The following is a 20,003-nucleotide window of genomic DNA, read 5'->3' as shown; positions in this document are numbered from 1 at the left end:
AAAGTTCCCAGTTAGCATTGACCCTTCGAGTTGGGTATGTAATGCTGAAGTTATCTAAGAACTTGATGAGTTCGTGATTAATGGCATTAAAATTTCGTCTCTTGTAATCTGTGATTACCTTCTCTATAGGTGATTTTTTTGCAGCCGGGAAGAGATGCAGATATGGATTAGAGTGTGGTCACTAAGACCAGGGATCGTGTTAATAGTGTTTATGTCGTCAGGGCACAAAAATAGCAGGAGATCTAGGATATTATTTCTCCTGGTAGGGCAGGTTATGGCCTGGTGAAGATTAAAGTCAGGTATAGTGTTTAAAAATTGATGCTCTTTGGACGGTGACCCATTCGACACTGCAAGCAACGACCACCTGATTGCTGGATAGTTGAAGTCTGCGAATAAAAATATGGGTGCATTAGGATATTTATTGGTATCTGTAAGCAGGGATTGATGAAGTAGGTCGCAGAAGTCGGGGTTGATGTCCGGTGGCCTATAGCAGGCGCCGAAAACAAATTTTGAGGCTCCGTTTGAGACAAGTGCCCAGGTTAATTCCATTTTGTCGTCATGAAATTCAAGTGAAGATGCTAGGGTATTTGTAATGGCTACCAGCACGCCACCTCTTGTCTTGCTTTTTCGATCGCGGCGAAAAATTGTGCAATTCAAATTGGAGGGCAACCCTTCCGTATCTATGATGTCTTCATGCAACCATGTTTCAGTTAGTATGACTACGTCAGCACAGATATCATTTATGAAGGTGTAAAGTTCATCGCGTTTAGGAATTATGCTTCGTATGTTAGTGAATGCGATGTTCATGTTTAAAAATGCCATAGGGCGAATACACGTGTCACACGAGGCTGAATGATTCGAAACATGTCTTGAGCTGCCAACGGAGGTGGCTTGTGATAATGAGTTGTTATCCAATATATTGATGGGTGAGTTTTTCAGTTCCGTAATGCTATGGTTTTTCGCGTCATAGAAGTAGGTCTTGTTTCCAACAATCAGCTTGTCCATCCTCAGCTTAAATGCAATCTTTTTTGGCCGAATGAATTTAGGCAACTTAGCACGCGCAAGGCGAGTGGCGGCCGCAAAGTCTTCCCTTCCGGCGAACGTCGTTTCTTTAAGCTTGTTTCCGCAGGCTAAGATCTGCTCTCTTGTTTTAAAGTGAGCAAGCGTCATCACGATTGGTCGTTTTTTGATAGGGGCAAATTTTCCGATCCAATGAGCACGTTCAATTGCGCTTGGTTCGAGCGTAATACCGAGTTGGGTGGTGCAAATTTTAGGACGTTAAGTTCGGGTTCTTCCCATGATTATTTTAGAGTCGTCAACACCGACGAAGAGAATGTTGTTACGGCGCAGTCGATTACTAGCGTCGGTATTAGCCGCTTTTAGAGTTTCTATTTCACGCTTGATTTTGATGGCGTCTTCGGGTACGGCATTCGGGGAGGGTTTAATTTGGACTGTTTCCTGTGCTACAATTGGGTTTGTAACTGTTGAGAGAACTGTTTCATGGTTATTTTGTACTGCCTTGAGCTGGTTAATATCTTTACGAATGGTTAGGGCGGTTTCATCGAGCTTCTTGATAGCGTTAAATAGGGCTTCTATCTGAGCTTTAGTTGGGCCGGGGTTTAGTTCCACATCTCCGGACAGCAATAACACCAACTGTGACAGCAATTTTAGGATGCACACATTGTAACACGTACATAGCAAGTTACGCAGTTTGAAGTCGTAGCAGCACGACACCGCGACAAGGAAGCAGTTGCTGGTTGAGTATTGTTTAGTATTTGTAAGGTAACCAACCTGGAAGGTGAGTAGCAGCGTAAACATACTGCGCCAACTGGTGTCGGGCCCGGAGCTGTTAGTGATGTTCCAAAGATTAGGTGAGCGGGATAGGCCACACGTGATTGATGACGTCGACGATGGGAAGCGTTGCCAGGCGTAGGTGCAGGCGCAGGGTGGTGGCGGCGGGCTGGTGATCAGTAACAGAATCCGTCGTTGATCCCGACAGCTAGTGGGCGCTAATGGCACGGGTAGGCCACCGGTGGTTACCAAGCGTAGTCGCCCAGGGCAGCGGTGTCAGCAACCAAATAGGCCACGACCTGGAAGGTGAGGAGCGGCGTAAACATACTGCGGAAACCGGTGCCTGGCTTTGGAAACTTACCAGGAAATTTCGACAGGTAGTAGTACAATCGCGTGCTCTTCGACCGTTTTGTCGAGCACGTTCGCAGGAAAGTGATTCCGTTCACGCCACTTGCGGGCAGCGATTCGTCAGGCTCTACTCGAACCGTGCAAGCATGAAATGTGACGTTCTGTTTAAAAGCTTTTTGACAAGAAGAGCTGGACCTACAGCTACCTTCTGGCTGACTTGAACACAAAGGAAGCCCTGCTCATTGACCAGGTGTTAGAGCAAGCCGAAAGTTATGCCAAGCTGATCAAGGAGCTGGACCTTCGCCTTGTTTACGCAGTGAACACCCATGTGCACGCCGACCATATCACTGGCTCTGGGAAACTACGGGTGTGCTTGGTGAGTCCACCCCCTGTTTTCCCAGTCTCCGCGTGGGCTCGTAGCTAAATCGGTAAGACTGCGGGCTATCGCTTTATTGCTCTATTAGTTCCAGGTTCGATTCCTGTCGGTGAAAGTAAATTCTTTTATTCGTTCATGGAGTTTTCTGTTGACACCAACGGTCGCGAAAGAACCCTTGGGGGGTAGAGGTAAAAAGCTTTGCTTTAAACCTACCTTGCGCGGTTAGCGGCGGCCACTCCAACTAACAGTGCAGCGTGATTGGATGTTCGCCACGATTTTGTGTGCTTTCGAACGAGAAAGGAGGCGACAGAGACATTGTGAAGAAGGAAAAAGAAAATAATATGTTTACCTGTCCCACAAGTCCTTAGTTACGGGAGGGAGAAAACAAAGTACATGGCCATTTCACATCAGTCTCACATGACAAGTGAACCCGAAAGACAGTGCGGCAATTCTCGAACTGCTGGCTACCCTGCCCCACACCGGCGTTCTTCGCGGGAAGGGTTTATTTATTTAAAATTCTTTACAGGCCCCTTTACAGGGCATTGAGTAAGAGTGTTAATTGGTGATGTGTTACAGATCATACTAAATTAATTAGCACGTTACAAAGCATAGCAGCAAAATGAATTGCGATGAGGTTTGCAAGAATGTGAAGTTGGCAGACGATAACAAGTAAAAAGAAAAGGCGATTTCATAGTTGACACGCGACAAAGTGAACCGAATACAATCATTATACTATATGAATGTGACATCGCCCAAAGATAGCTGGCTTTACCGACCCGACGCGCACCAATGAGAGCTTATAATTTGCAGAACATACAATAGAAAAATCACCAGAAAAAACGCAGAACCTATGCCCATACGCCGAAAACATTTCCAGTATGCAACAATCCTAATCGGGCACAAAATGCGACACTGAAAAAAGAAAAGAAAAAAGATAAGAAAGCACCTGCTGTGCAACAGAGACGTCAGGTTCTGTGGTCTTCAAGTACATTTTTTGGAGGTACACAGGGGGGGGGGGGGGGGATACAGGGCATGACAGAAGAAAAAGAAAAAAGAATGTGCAGAGCAGTGGTAAGACCTTATTGCGAAAAGAGAGTAAGCAGCAACTGAAGGAAAGAATTATTGTCTGATACAGATGCGATATTATCTTGAAGACCATTCCACAAACGTGTGGCACGAGGAAGAGCAGATGAGTTGAACGCATCAGTTGCCCCGTATAATCGCGTGAAACTGATGTGATTATGCAGCTTACGTGAAGTAATGGAAGGAACATCGAGGCGAAGTGGGAAGGGTCTGTTGGTGTACAGGTATTTGTGAAAGAGGCAAAGAAGAGAAATGTCGCGACGAGTGGTCAGGGGTTGAAGAGAAAGGTTGTTTTTAATTTGCGTTACGCTGCTGTGATAGTCATGATTGCGTGAAATAAAACGAGCCGCCCTATTCTGAATCGCTTCAAGCATGCCATATAAGTAGTTGTGATAAGGGGACCAGATAGGAACGGCAAATTCAAGCTGTGGGCGGACAAAGGTTTGATAGGCAAGTTGACGGAGGTGAACGGGACAGCTATGTAAAATACGGCGTAGATATCCTAAAGACTTGGAAGGTTTCGCACTAATGGTGTTGATGTGGTGGGACCAGGAGAGATTGGGTGTAAAATGGACACCAAGGTACTTATAGGAAGATGCCTGGGACACTGCGGAATTATTGATAGTGTAGGGGAAGGTGTAAACGTTTTGCTTGCGCGTAAAGGAGAATATTTTACATTTTTCTGTGTTCAGGGATATTAACCGTTTGTTACACCAGGCATTAATGCGGTGAAGGTCGCTTTGTAGAGTTAATTGGTCGTCGGGGGGTGATATAGGACGATATATTATGCAATAATCTGCGAAAATACGCATGCAGGATGATACGTTACTTGGCAGATTATTTATATAGATTAAGAACAATAGGAGGCCGAGGACGCACCCTTGGGGTACAACAGAGGTTACGTGGGAAAGAGGGTAAGGCGAATTTTTAATTAGAGTAAACTGCTCACCAAGTGAAAGAAAGTTACGAAGCCAAGATATTACGAAGCCAGGAATATTAAAGGCGTCGCCTCATGGACAGGTCCCGACGCCTTCTCAGGTTTGTCGCAGTTGATGTGGCCGTCAAAGCGAGAGAGGGCAGGGGTGGCGCGACTGCTGCGACTGGATCGTCGCCGGCACACGGCTGCTGTACCATGTGTGGTGCCTGCCACGGGACAGCGCGCCGATGTCTGATCCCAGCTCAGCTTGCGAGCACCACGTCCCAGAAACGATCCCGGAGATGGGCACCCTGGTAGCGTCGGCCAAGGCCCGCCCTCGGCAACTGCACCCTGGCAGGAGCCGCTCGACCGGCCGCTCCTTGTCCCAGGCCACGAGGACCAGATGAGGTAGGCACGCCCTGGGCGAAGGCCGGCAGCAGGAACGACGGCAGGAGCTCTTCCTCTGGAACGTCACCCAGCCCGTGATTCCGTGGCACGAGACCCTTCGCACGTTCCACTCGTAGCCCTCCCGGCTTCGTTCTCTTTTTTTTCTTGATTTTTGCCCAGCTGCAGTACCCCCTGCCCACAGCTCGTCGTCTTCTCTTCCGGTTTGCACTGGTAGCTCGCGTTCACTCACGGCCCATGTCATAGTGTATTAATTAAAAAAAACACATCACATAGGGAAAAAGGGCCAATCTCCCCGCTAGGGGGACTCGAGTAAATGCGTCGCATAGGGGGTGGGTGTATTGCATTAACGTTTAGTGTTTGGGGAATTGGTGGTAGTGAATGCGTTGTATCAGCAGCTTCTTGACGTAGTTTGAATGAGTCAAGGATATAAGGCGCCTTCGTAGCCTTTTATTCTGTGTCGGTTTTGTGGCGCAGTGGGAAGAGCACCATGTATCTCGGGTTCCGCCCACAGGTAGTGAATGCGTTGTATCAGCAGCTTCTTGACGTAGTTTGAATGAGTCAAGGATATAAGGCGCGTTCGTAGCCTTCCATTCTGTGTCGGCTTTGTGGCGCAGTGGGTAGAGCACCATGTACCTTGCGTTCCGCCCGCAGGGTCGTGGGATCGGAACCAGGCGCCGGTAAGTATTTTTTTATATAGTGTAGGGGGAGGGGTGCGGACCTGTTGTTGTGAGCGAGGAGGGTAGCGTGATGCGGGAGAGGAGGAGTGGGGGAGAGGGCGCACCTGGAACGGCTGTTGCGGACGCCGAGGCACGCCAACGCCGACAACGCCGGGTGACATCGTGAGTTAAAGAAATGCTCTGCATTTAAAAGAAACTTGGGTTCTTTCCTCACAACGGGTTTACCCCCTGCATTTTCGCTGAATGCCCGTGATAGCGTCACACGACCTTTCACGCCACAGTGCGCTCCGCCCATGGCAAGTCTAGCAGCCCCGTGCGCGCCTTGAGCGTGTGCTAGGAGTTACAAAAATAAAAGGAAGCTCACACCAACGCATGGCATCTAACTTCTAGTACACCATTGTGCTAAATCCTGTGGCCTAAAGTGTTCAAGTAAAAAATCACAGCTCCTTGTCTTCCGCCCTCACGCCAAGCGACACATCAAGGAACACATTCATATACTACTTGATGGCCAGGTCACCACTCCAAGCCCCATAATCGATCCTGGGCCCACATCTCTAGCCCAACACCAGGAGTGGCGTATCCTTACAGCGCCTCAAACACAGCATCAATCAAATCATACACATTATCAGGCGAGTTAAAAACAAGAATCTAGGCCTCAAGGAATCCGAAACCTTTCGAATAATTCAGACTTTTCCCCCTCGAGAATCACTTACGTCAACCCCGTGTCTTCTTCGCGGCAAGGAGGACATAACAATGCTTTATGTAATTATTCGAAAGGCGGATGAGCAGGCCATTGGTCGTCCCGTGAGTACATCCACAGAACCACTACTTAGCACTGGGCTTCACAACTCGGCAGAAGAGGTGATAGAGGGCCATCTTTCTAACCAGAAGCTCCTAATGAGCAGAACTGCGGCGGGTCGCCACATCCTTCACCAGATTGGCTGGGCAGCACAGAATGTCACCCGCTTGATGTACTCCCAGACTCTTGGCGACAAGAACTAAACATGCTTCCTTTGCTCGAAATCTGAACCCCTCACACGACAAGGATCGCCGGTAAGGACGGGCTCGAGCGCTCAACACCATCCTCGGTGGGATCATGCAGTTATCTACACAGACGCCTCTCAACATCGAAGGCAGCAGTACGCCATCATCATGGATACCTCTATAACAACCCTCCTTGCGTGTTCCCCACTCAAGTACAAAGACATGACGGCAGCAGAACAGGCAGCCATTGCCTTGGCTCTCACTAAACCAGGGGTTTGGAAATTAGCCACCGATTCCCAACAAGCCTACCGGAATTATCAGTCTGGTTGCGTGTCCCGACTTGCACTGCGTGTTCGAAAAACCACTTCACAAACGGTTCCCTACAGCTCATCTGGACACCCCCTCACGCTTCCATAGAGAGAAACAAAAACGCCCTCCAACAAGCCTGTGCTTTTACCCGCCATGCTATGTAGCTGCACGAGGGCAGTCACCCGCTTGTCTCGTTCTGGGACATAACCCAGTATTATCGCTTTTAGAGAAAGACCATACCTTCGCCTCACCCTGACCTTTGCAGAGAACAGCAGACCACCCTACGGCTCATACAATCCGGCTCCTTCCCACACCCGACGCGTCCTCACTTATTGCACGCGAATCGCTGCGACGCTAAATGCAAATTTTGCTCAGAATTAGGGACACTCTTTCGGTCAGCTACCCAACCAGAGGAAGGGGAGATGCTACTGTCTAGCCCCTCTCTGCCTACTTAACTTCAACTGGTAGAGAGAGCACAGGCGGCGCGTACTGAATATGCGCTACAGTGAAGAAGGAACACCTCTCCAGGGCCGCACTCTGGGCAGTTCAGAAATCTGTTTAAAAGTACTTCCTCCTCGCCCTCCGTATCCTCCTCCTGCTGCGTCTCTGCCGCCAATCTCGTCACCTCCATCCGCGGCGGCATAGACGAAGAAGTGAGATCGTCTAACACCGCCATTGAGCTCCCTTTAATCTAATAAGAAAGAGTTTCCACTCATGTGCTACATCAATGCAACTCAACCAATCACCGTTCATGATTTGACCTTACCAAGAATATCTAATGAAGTAATGAAGCAATAAAGGGCGTGCCTAAATACATTTCACTTCTCTCTGGCTTTACTATTTGTAGAACGACGTGAGTGAATTTAGGTTACGTCGCATGGCCATTTACAGCTTTGGTTTCCAACCACATTCACAGGGTGGATTGGCACGAATATTTTCCGCTTTCAGGCTTTATGAAATAAATACCGCCTTATCGCCCGGATAAACAATGAAAACGGTGCTTATTTGAGCCAGTGTACGCAGCACAAGTAAAAACTGCAGCCTGACAAATTCACTTCAGTCTTACTTGAAGCACGGGATGCATTGACAGCCCTTTTGGACAGCCGAAGCTGCTCGCCAAGGCTGTTGCTCGGCAAGCCTCTCTCAAAAAGCTGCAAAACGGATGAGGAGCACAAGCGTCAACGTCACGACAACGCGGTGGAGTGGCGACGCCGAGATGGGGACCACTGTTGTGCCAGAATAAATTAACCTGGAATTTATTGTCAACGTCGGGTCGTCATTTCGCCGGTACAGCTTCGATGGTCAGTATCCTAACCTCCTTAACAGAGTGGAATGGAAGATGAATTGTTTCAGTCTGGCGTGTTTGTGTTTGACCGTGGGAAAAGGGCTATGTGTCAGAGCGGCCGCCCTCGTCAACCCCCCCCCCCCCCCCACATTCGTCTCGTCTCCGTTCTCGTCGCTGATTGTGCGTTTGCGCGTGCAGTACATGGTGTCGCCGGTACGCTCTCGATCTAATTGATAGGCTGATGGCTAAGTGTGATAGCGGCCCGTGAGGGCGTTGGGCCCTCCCGTATTATGGTGCAGAGGTTGGAGGGGCGTATCCTAGAGAGAAAAATGCCGATTTTATATAAATACGAACTTTGCCAGAAAGCAGCATCCTTGTCTGAGCACTGAATTGAGGCAAATTACGAGAAGACTTGGGTATCGTTCCAGCGACGGTGAATTTATGTGCTCCTGAAACTGTGGATAGACTGCCATTTCGAAGCCTGCTTGAAAAGTTAGGGGTACGGCTGCGTACCGAATTGACAGACGTATCCTTTAGCGGGGAAACAGTCCTGGGAAATTCGCTCCAGTAGTTTGTGTGCATTTAGAGCATAACACAATTAGACTCGGAATTTTATGCGCTCAATCAGTTTGTTCCCACTAGTAGATATAGTGTGCCGGTTCGAATTTTTATTTTATTATCCATGTACTGTTGTGCCAGAGCAACCAGCCCAAATTCGCTTTACGGGGCGACGCGCCGAAAGCGGGGCCGATTCGCGCCTCGACGAAACCGCCCGCGGCAGACAAGCCCAAACTTGAATGGGCCGCAGAGTCGCCTCTCTTTTTTCCTCCTCAACCGCTGGGACAAATCATGCCTCGTACGAACGACCCCCGGCAGACACGCCGCACAGGTCTGGAGACGGCACCGCAGTGACGGCAACGGCGTCGCTTTCCCTTTCCCAGTCGTGGCGGCTCGGCTGACGAAATCGCTTCGCCTGCTTTCGTAGGAGTCAATCTTCGGGCAGCGAGAGTTCTGATTAGAGCGATTCAAAGCCGTCGCGGCTGCAATGGACTCACGGTGTTATAAAACCCACCCGGAAGCACAGCGAGTGTGGCACTTTTCGAAGGCATTGAGTGCAGAAAAGCTGTCGCCTCTGTGCGAGCCATATAACGCTTTTGTTTGCCTTGTACATACCGTATAAAAATGTTGCTTCAGCTTTTCGTCGGCTGAAGGACTTCAACCCTCTGCTCAACGCCGCGTCAATACATGACGTATCAAGGCAATGTCGCTACACCGGACAGCGCTATGATGGCCAGTATCAACCGTGGTGGCTGCGGTGAGAGGGCCCAGTCCCGATAGTGGTGACAGCGTTGGAATGTCTGAATCGGAACAGTGGTGTCAGCGGTCGGATAACTGATTCCCAACAGTACGCAGCAACGTTACGTAACTGGTTTTACATAAACTCGTCACTTCTTGATCATCGACTACCACCTTCGAGAACTTCATGAACATAGCTTCCCTCCTTCAGATTCTTGAGCCATGCTCAGTAGCCTGCCTTAGTCTGCCCGTGGTCAGATGATGGCTTTCGTGGTCCTCTCCGTACTTCGAGCAATGTAGCGTCTCATCCTTACTGTCAAGCACTGAAGAGGAGTTTAATTGCGATATGAGCAAAGCGGAAACGGTGGCTGTAGGTGTCCAGTTCGAGATGCAGTTTGTGGGCTCCTTGTCCATCTACCAGACAGAGAGCTCTGAAAACCCACTTAGTGGCAGGTCTAAACGCAATGGCTCTTTCAAAATAATTCCTGTTTTCAATTTTGCAAAATTTGTTTTCGGTTCCCGTCATTAACCAGCTTTAAATCATGGAAAAACTTTCCAGGACTTTCTTAACTGAGAGGAAAACACCCTTTGGCAATTGTTCCCGGTTTCAGAAAGCAAAATGCGATGAATGTGTAGTATACGGGTGAAATACAAAAAGCCATCATCAAGGGACCGCCCTGTAGAGATAATAGGAGAAAAGGGGAAAGGTGCAATATCCCAAAGGAAGGAGCCCACGTCCCTGCTTCTTACGCGTGTTGAAATACCCATTGCCAAGTGCGTGGTAGCGAAGTGTAGAAATGTTACCCTTCGCTACGCTCCAGGGTACGCACGCAGTAATCGTAGTAGGCGCACAGATGTAGTTTGGCTCACCCTCACGCGCTTCCGCTGAAATTACTTCATTCATTAATTCATTTGGTTTTATGTGGATGCCACTGCAGCGTCTGTAGAAACACGAACTGTAGCAGCTTGAGTTCTGCTTAATAAAGTGGTGGGGAAAGCCTCGCAATGGGAATGTGTTACTCAGTAGGTATACATGTACAAATTTTTATAAAAATAACAGCAACTGCTGGGTACGCGCCGAATCACCCAAGCTTGCACTCTCAGCCGAAAGAGACCAACGGGGGAGTGCCATTGCTCCCTTGGGAGACACAATGCGTTGCTACTTACGTTAGCAAATGCGAGGGGACGAACGGTTACTTCCCCAACCGTTCGTCCTTGGTGGACGAACAGCTTGGGACGAATACAACAGTCACTCACAAAAAATAATTTAGTCACTAAAGAGCAGCATAGCTTCTGTGGTAATTACAATACGAATAATAGTTACAGTAAAGACGCGTTTTGCCGTTTTTGATGCCAGCGCGTTGGTTATCAAACTTTTCTTGAGTTAAGCAATGGTTGAGGCAGGGAAGTAAGAAAGTAATTGCAGAAAGTAAGAAAGCAAGAAAGTATTTGCCATCAACAGGGAAGAACAGTTGACGTAAGAAGAACAACGTCTCCCATTCGGTTTCACCTATTAACACGCTTCTTTTCCTAAGGGACGCCTACGTTGGGTGAGCACGGTAAAAAGAAGTTCGCCGAGCGAGGTCAATTTTAAAGTCTCTGCGCATTCTCGCCTGGGCAGGAACTCATTACGGAGACCGGGAGAGCGAGTGGTAGGAGGCTAGGGACGCCGCTTGTGACACCGCATGAAGACTTCTTTTCTTAAATACGCCAGCTGTCTTCGATGACCACGAAGTTGAACTTTAGAGAGAGGCGCGACACAGAGCGGGCTTTATTTAGCGCTGCCAGCTTACCGAATGAAGTGAGACTAACTTCTGTCAGAAGCGTGGTGCTGCCGCAGAGTGCTCGAGAGAGCGATGAGCTAGGGAATGCGGTGACCGCTTAGTGAACTCTCAGTGCCCGACGCGACAACGCATTTCACCACCTTTCGGCGCCGACTTCGCGAACTCTTCCACAAAGCCCTAAGCCTGTGAATTCCGTTGGTCACTTAAAGCTGTGTTGGCAGCTTCGTGAGCAGGTCGTGAGGAGAATAAAACCAATCACGAAGTGTTTTTTATTTGTAGAGGCTGAATAAATATCAGTGTTATATATTATATCTGCACAGAATAGCGACTAGGTATATGCTCCCTGATTCTATTTCTTTATAGTTAATTCTCGCATGCGGTGTGCATCGTGTTCATCGTGTTCTACATGCACTGCATATAGATGTTCGAAACTGATGCGAAATATTAACGAATGTTGCTCACATACTCACAAACGCACATGCCATACGTCAGTCTGTAGAAATACGCGAAATAAAGGAACGTAATACGACATAACTTTTCGACAACAATGTGGTGAATCGCGAAGCAGAACTGCCGTCGCGAACTGCTATAGGGATGTGCTACGGCGAGGAACGGTTTCAATTCCATCTAGGCGCCCTGCTAGGACTGTCTTGAAGCCAGGGGTGGCTTTTTCGCAAAACACAATGACACGTTTGGAGATGGCTGAGGAGCTAGTGTCCACCCGCTGCAGTGCCTGAGTGGCTGGGCGTCGAGCACTTGAGCACGATGACGCGCAGCGGACCTCAGCTGAATAATATCGCGTGTTAGGATCCCTGGTCTGGTTAAGGATCCCTTTGTGGGTGGCGCCCATAAATTATTATTCCTACAATGCGGGGCACCTTTATTCTTTATTTAACATATACCTGCAGCACCCGAAGGCTTTATAGAAGGGGGGTTACAGGTTCGAAGAAAAGTTTTCATTCACACCAGACACTTGAACATTTGAGAGCCCATTCCACTCATGTATCGTTTTGACAAAAAATTAATTTGCAAACATTCCAGTCCTGCGACGGTATTCCCTCAGTTTAAAGGAATGAGCAGTTAGGTTTGACAAATAATACGGCATCTGTAAATACATGTTCTTGTTGATACCAGTTTTATTATTACATAATAAATATAAAACTTTTAATCGCAATTTTCTTCTACGTAATGAAAGCAGCTCCCAATTCAATTCTTGTTTCATAGCGGTACAGCTTTCCCGCCATTGATACCGTCCCAGGACGAACCTTGCTGCCCTGTTCTGTATTTTTTCTATCTTATCACTGAGAGATACCTGCGCCGGATCCCAGACAGCGCAGGCGTACTCTAAGACTGGTGGTACACACGTCAAATACGCACATTCTTTAAGTCGCTGATGCGAACATGTTAGGTTACGCTGAATAAAATTTAACACTCTCGCAGCTTTCGCGACAACATAATCCACATGTACCTTCCATGAACTGTCAGAAGAAAAGAAAACACCCAGGTGTTTGTAAGTTGTCTTCGTGGTAACTGGCACACCATTTATACAGTATCTATATTTGATCTTCTTTTTATTCTTTGAAAAACAAAGATTAACGCACTTATTAAAATTCAAAAACATTTTCCATATTGTACACCAGTCATGAATACGCACCAAATCGTTTTGAAGTTGGAAGGCATCCTGCTCACTCTTAATTTTCCGGTAGACTATACAATCACCGCCAAAAAGCAGGATAGACGATGAGATACCAACCGAAATATCATTGATATAAATTAAAAACAACAACGGACCTAAAACAGAGCCCTGTGGCACACCTGATGTCTCGCCAACATAACTGGATGCTTTTCCATTCAAAACGACACATTGGCGACGATGCTTTAAATAATTTTCTATCCAGATTATCACATTTAGGTCTAAATAAATGACTAACGTTTTTGCAAAAGGAGAGCATGCAAAACCGAATCAAAAGCTTTTTGGAAATCAAGAAAAATACAGTCAATCGGCCCACTTTCTTCAATACTAGATGATAAATCGTGATAAAATTCAACGAGCTGCGTGGTACAAGATAGTCTTTAATGGAATCCATGCTTATTTTCTATTAACAATTTGTGCTGTGTTAGATGTCGCATTATTTCCTTGTACAAGATGTGCTCAAGTACTCTGCAGGAAATTGATGGGAATGAAACTGGTCTATAGTTGACAGCTTCCTTTTTGGGTCCTCCTTTGTGGATCGGTACAACGTGTGCCATCTTCCAGTCATCTGGTAAGACACCAGTAGATAAAGACTTCGAGGAAATTAAGCAAAGATACATGGAAACAGGAGAAGTACAATGTTTGTAATCACGCAGAGGAATGCCATCAGGACCATTCGCTTTTGTTTCATCGAGTGTACTTAGAAATGCTTGAATGCCATTCACGCTAAGCTCAATAGGCTGCATCAAGGGTACGGGATATACACATGGGATATCACAGTATCATCATCAGTCTTTGGCGAAAATACAGAACGAAAATATTCATTAAGGCAGTTCGCCTTGTCTATATCTTCCGAGAACACTTGATTATTATATTGGATTTCGTTAGTAACGGTAGCATCAGACCCGCAACGTTTTAAGTACCGCCAAAACATTTTGGGATTTGTTTTCATTTCTTCCTTTAGCCTATTTAAGTAGCCCGCCTTCGCATTTTTTGCCATAACTTTGTATTCACGCGTTAGGGTGCGTAACCAGTCGAAGTGTTTTTTTCGCCTTCGTTCTTTTGAAGCTACGGTATACTCGCTGCCTGTTTTTAATTATTTTTAATAACTGTGAGGTAACCCAAGGCTTCTTGCTGCTTTTCATCCCACGAAAGTGCACACGTGGTTTTTAAATAACTACAAGTTCCATTACTTTACTTTTAAAAGCACACCACAATTCTTGTGCGGTAGAATATTCGGCAAGGCATTCGAAAACAGGCAAATGATTTGAAAGTGCCTGTGACATCGCTGAGTAGTCACCTTTACCAAAAAGAAATACTTTCCTTGTAGGTTTCTTCTTTGCCTTGTTCTTTTCAAACTTGGTACTCGCGACGACAGCGGTGTAATCACTTTTACCCGGAACGTTATCCACAGATGTTACAATAGTGGGGACATTACAAAACATCAAGTCTAGAATGTTTTTATTTCGGGTTGGCTGATGCACATACTGGTAGAGCCCAAAAGCATTAACGATGTTGTTCATCTCGCTGTTAATACGGCTACCAGTTTTGAACGTGCATGCACCGTCATCCCAAAGCATATCTGGCAGGTTAAAGTCTCCAGCAAGAAGAAAGATTTCCCCAGAAATCTCCGAAATAGGTTCATGTAAAAGTTGTAATGAACTAATGTCGGAGGCAGGTGGTCGATAAAACGCCCCGACGGCAAAAGAAGAATTATCTTTTAATCTGATGGAGCACCAAACTGATTCCAATTTCTCATGTCCAATATCAAGCGCCGATGAATGAAGTGAGCAGTAAACGAGTACAAAGACTCACCCGCCTAAGCTGGGCCTGTCCTTCCGATAAGCTATAAAATCATCTGGGAAGACTTCACTATCGCGAATAGACGGGTTCAACCAAGACTCTGTGCCAAATACGATTTCAGCTTTGAAAGAATGAATTAAACCGGAGAATTCTTCGACTTTATTTACCAGGCTCCTACAATTGATTACAATTGCGACAAGGTCGCGACGGGCACCGCTTTTGACAAGAACTTGTCATCGTTTGCGCTCTTCCACAACTTCTTTTTCCTTATCCCAAACGAATGCTTGGCCGTTGATGACTATTCGGTCACCCTTAAGCTTTACTTCGTCTTTATCGGTCCGTTTCGCTTTCGCGTATTCCCACAATCGCTTACGTATGTCACGGGTCTCGGGAGAATAATCTTGATCGACGCTGTAAGGCGAGCCCTTAAACTGTTTTGCATTAGTTAGTACGCTTTGTTTTTCTTTGTACGAGGAGAAATTGACAACAATAGGTCTTTTCCCACTTTCAGTGTGCCGGCTGCCGGCCTACGCGGTGGGCCTTCTGTATGGAGTGCAAATCGATCTGAAGTTCATCTTTACAAATAGTTGTGATCAAGTTTTCCGACTGGTCCCAAGTCTCGGCGCGATTGTTGTCATCGACACCGTAAAACACAAGATTTTATTTAATTATTTATTTATTTATTTCAAGTACCCTCAGTCGCACAAGCATTGAAGAGGGGAGTGGGTTTTCGGGAAAAAAAAATACAAGTACGTAGCAAGTAACAAGGCGGCAAGAATGTAACGGACTACATATGCTGGTAGTAACAGACAAAAAAGTTCATAAGAAAATACGCTAGTGGTTCTTCTGGACGAATGGGAAGAAATATTCGCGTTCTAAAGAACAAACGGGAAACATTTGTAGGCTACAAAGCAAACTACACAAACTTTACACAGTACTACACAAGAAATGCGCAGAACATGCGCTCAAGAACAGTTATTCAAGAGAAACGAAAATAAGCAACAAGCAAATATGACAACAACATGAACAGAAAGAACGTCACGTGGAATCAATACATCCGAAAAAGGCGAACAACGATCGGCGAAAGAGATATGAATCGGCTATTGATGCAATGTCACCGGGAATGTGGTTCCATTCGGTCGAGGTTTGCGGCAAGAAAGAATAAAAAAATGAGTTTGTGTGGCAAAAAATGTTCGCGACTTTGTAGCCGTGGTCGACACGTGAAGAGTAATAAGATGGCCTTGCAATTAGTTCACTGGCTAAACACTGGTGGTGGTAAATTTTATTGAATAAGCAGAGACGGAAAACTTTTCTTCCTAATGATAACAATGGTAGTTGCAGAGTTAACTTCATTTGTGTTGCGCTAGCAGTTCTGTTGTAGTTTGAAAGAATGAAACGGGCGGCGTTATTCTGAACAAGTTCAAGGGTGTATTGCAAAGAAGTTTGATTCGGATCCCAGATTGAGGCGGCATATTCTAATTTTGGTCTTACAAGAGTTTTGTAGAATAACAGCTTTAAAGCAACTGGTGCTTTGCGGAAATTTCGCCGGAGGTAGCCTAATGTGCGGTTGACATTACTGGTTATGTATTCGATGTGGGCTTTCCATGAAAGAGTTGAAGTTATAATTACACCCAAATAGCGATAAGATGAGACGGCTTCCAAATGGGTGCTACCGAGATTGTAAACTGAAGGTGGTTCATTTTGGCGAGAAAACCGCATTAGTTTGCATTAGTCAGGATTTAGTTTCATTTTCCATGTTTTGCACCACCGCAAGATACCATCTAGATCCGACTGTAGCAAAAGCTGGTCAGTATCATTCTCTATTTCTCTATACAGGACGCAGTCGTCAGCATAGAGATGGATACAAGATGAAACGCACTTCGGAAGGTCATTAATATATATTAAAAACAGTAGCGGACCCAAACAGAGCCTTGTGGCACGCCTGAGGTTACAGAAATCAAAGAGGAATCGTAGTTGTTTAGGGTAACATATTGAAAGCGGTCAGTGAGGAAATATTCCAGCCAGGTTAATAATTTTGGATCTATTTTCAGAGTGGAAAGTTTCAACAAAAGTAAACGATGATCAACTTTATCAAAGGCTTTCGAGAAATCTAGAAAAACGCAGTCTACTCTGGTTCTTTTGTCTAGTATGGTATGTAAATTGTGAGTAAAGAGCAGCAACTGTGTTTCGCATGAATATGAACGCGGGAAGCCATGTTGACATGAGACAAAAAACGAATTGGATTCGAGAAAACTGAAACGTTGGGTATACAATACGTGCTCCATAAGTTTGCAAGGTATGCTTGTTAACGAAATGGGGCGGTAGTTAAATGGAGAATGTTTATCACCTGATTTCAAGAGAGGGACCACCTTCCCGATTTTCCAATGCGTTGGAAGCGAACCTGATTCTAATGACTGCTGAAAAATATTTGCTAAGAAGATAGATGAATACATTTTAGTTTGTTTTAGGAATTTTGAGGTAATGTTATCTGGCCCACAGGACGATGACAACTTTATGGAATCAATCAGCTTCACTATTCCGGCCGGATCAATCAGGATAGGAAGCATTGGAATAAAGTCAGCCTGTGGAAAGCAGAGGCATTCATTTGTGGAACATACGGGCGAAAAGAAATTTGAAAAGACATTGTTCAGCACTGACGGGCATTCGGCAAGAGGTATGGGTTGACCCGATTCATCGTTAAAATAAATTGAGCTGTCTTCCTTTGCATTTACTATGTTCCAAAACTTATTTGGATCCCGTGCCAGCAAGCTGGGCAGGGTATTATCAAAAAAATGTTTTTTACAGTCAGAAATGGCTTTCAAATAATCTTCTTCGGCGGCCTGATAAGCAGTCCAGCTATCGTTCGTGTCGCGCTTTTTCGCGGTGCGGAAAAGGCGTTTGTTTTTATTGTTTAGTCTCTTGAGATTATTATTGTACCAGGGCGCGTGAGCACGGGATCGAATATGTCTAGTTGGAATATAGGTGTTAGTTAGCTCATCCACATATGCGCAAAACAATTCCCAGTTTTCTTGTACCGTGCGCTGATCAAAATTTGTTAGAAAAGGCTCCAAGCAAGCGCATAATTTTTCGTTTATAGCATCAAAGTCAGCGTTTTTGTAGTCCCGGATTAGTTTCACAGTGCAAGGGTTGCGTGGAGGAGAAACGTTCATTGTAAAGTGCAACAGAGAGTGGTCGCTTAGGCCGGGAAGGTGCGTGATGTGGGATAGAAGATCTGGGTGTGTAGTTAGAATTAAATCTAAAGTGTTGGAAGATTGAGCAGTAGATCTGGTTGGTTTTGACACAAGCTGCGTTAAGTTAAAACAGATACATAATTCTACAAAACCTTGCGACTGCGAAGAAAAAGGCTCAAGGGTCGGACCATTGGAGGACCAGACAATGTTCGGGAAATTAAAATCGCCAAGCAAGAGAATCGGCAGGAAAGGGTAACGGCACACAACCGTGTTAAGAACATCATGTAGATTATCGATAAATGTCGGTGCCGCGTCAGGCGGGCGGTAGCAGGCACCCAGTATTAACTTTGTACATTTGAGGGTAATGCACACCCATACTGTTTCTAACTGCGAGGCCACATTAATACGAAACGACGGTATGTTACGAGATACAGCTACCAGTGTTCCGCCCCCGTGTCTGCCTTCTCTGTCGCATCGATATACCTCATAAGTTTTATCGCCCATGAAAATTTCGCTACTGCGCACTTTTGCGGTTAGCCAAGTCTCAACTAATGCAACTACGTCAGCATCACAGGAATTTGTAATAGAGCAGAGTTCATCGCGTTTGTTTATGACACTTCTGATGTTAGAAAAAATAAACGATACCAATCGGGAAAGAGAATCGCGTACATCACTACCCCGCGCTAATTGTTAGGTGGTGGGACTTGACGGATTATATGAAAGAGGAGGGTGACTGGAACGTGCGCGAGTATTAGAAGCAGGCCCTTGGTAGCCTTTTTTACCACTATCAGGACCACGTGGAGCGATTTCGTGAACCATGTCGACTGAACGGTCATAGGTAAATGTTTTTTTGTTCACAACTAGCTTGTCATGTCCACGTTTGAAAGCTGGTGAATTAGGAAGCGCTTTGCCGAATTCCACCAACTTCTTACGCGCGAGCCGAGTGGCCGGTGAAAAATCCTGGCAGACCGTTATGTCACAGTCTTTAAGATTTGAACGCTGTGCGAAGACTTTATCTTTAGTTTTGAAACTTAGAAATTTAACTATAATCGGTCGGCACTTTTGTTCTTGGTAGGGACCACCCAGACGATGCGCACGCTCAATGGCTTCGCAAGGCAGTCTGAAATCCATGTTTTGGTTTATTATATCAACAATTTTCTTTTCGGTTTCCCCCCACGACTCTGTTTCGTCAGAAACCCCATAAAAAATTAAATTTTCACGGCGAGAACGGTCTTCTAAATCATCTAACCGAGAATGGAGGTCAGCGTTTTGCTCGGTAATTGCCGCAACGGATTCCTGGACCGTTTGCAAAACTGTTTCAATATTGTCGATGTCGGCAGATCTAGCCTCAACTTTTGACAACCTGTCATCAATAGCCACTATTTTTGAGGCAAGGGATTGCTGTGCGGTCTTAATTTCGTTGACGGCCTCTAAAAGATTATCCTGCCCTTGTGCGAGGACACTTGATTGTTGTTTTAGGTCGCGCAGGTGTTAAATAATTTCTTTACGCCAGTCTGAATCTGGGTCTGAAGTTTGTACTTCGGCAAGTTTCTTGTTGGGACCGGGGTTGCTTTCAACGTCACCGCAAGAAAGTAGTAGTAGGCCAAGAACATCAGAGCACTCTTTGATGACATCACACACAACACTTGGGCATGGGAGCAGCAATAAACTACGGTTGCTAGACCGCTTCGCATATACCGAGGTTGTGCTACAGACCTGAACAAGACGAAGGCAAGAGATGTCAGCCATGGGTACAGCAGTGCCGCTCCCATGCCCACTGAAGTGGCGCCAGACGAGGGGGCCTCTTATATCCTGTTGCGATGGTGCTGCTTCAAACGATGTGGCTCTTGATGAATCTTGATGAAAAGGACTGATGACCACGCATTCGGCATGCGCGCTCCGGTAGATACTGTCGCTGCTTTTGGCCTCCCCCAAGATAGCGAACGGCGAATCTGCAGCTACTGTGCTCCCGCGCAGGCAGGAATCAAGCCACGCCAGAACCTGAACAAGACGAAGGCAAGAGATGTCAGCCATGGGTACAGCAGTGCCGCTCCCATGC

Source organism: Haemaphysalis longicornis, unplaced genomic scaffold (assembly GCF_048455015.1).
Source record: "Haemaphysalis longicornis isolate Haplotype H1 unplaced genomic scaffold, Haemaphysalis longicornis Haplotype H1 scaffold_4, whole genome shotgun sequence".
NCBI lineage: Eukaryota > Metazoa > Arthropoda > Arachnida > Ixodida > Ixodidae > Haemaphysalis > Haemaphysalis longicornis.
The sequence above is the reverse complement of the archived record's forward strand: the minus strand, read 5'-3'. Positions refer to the sequence as shown.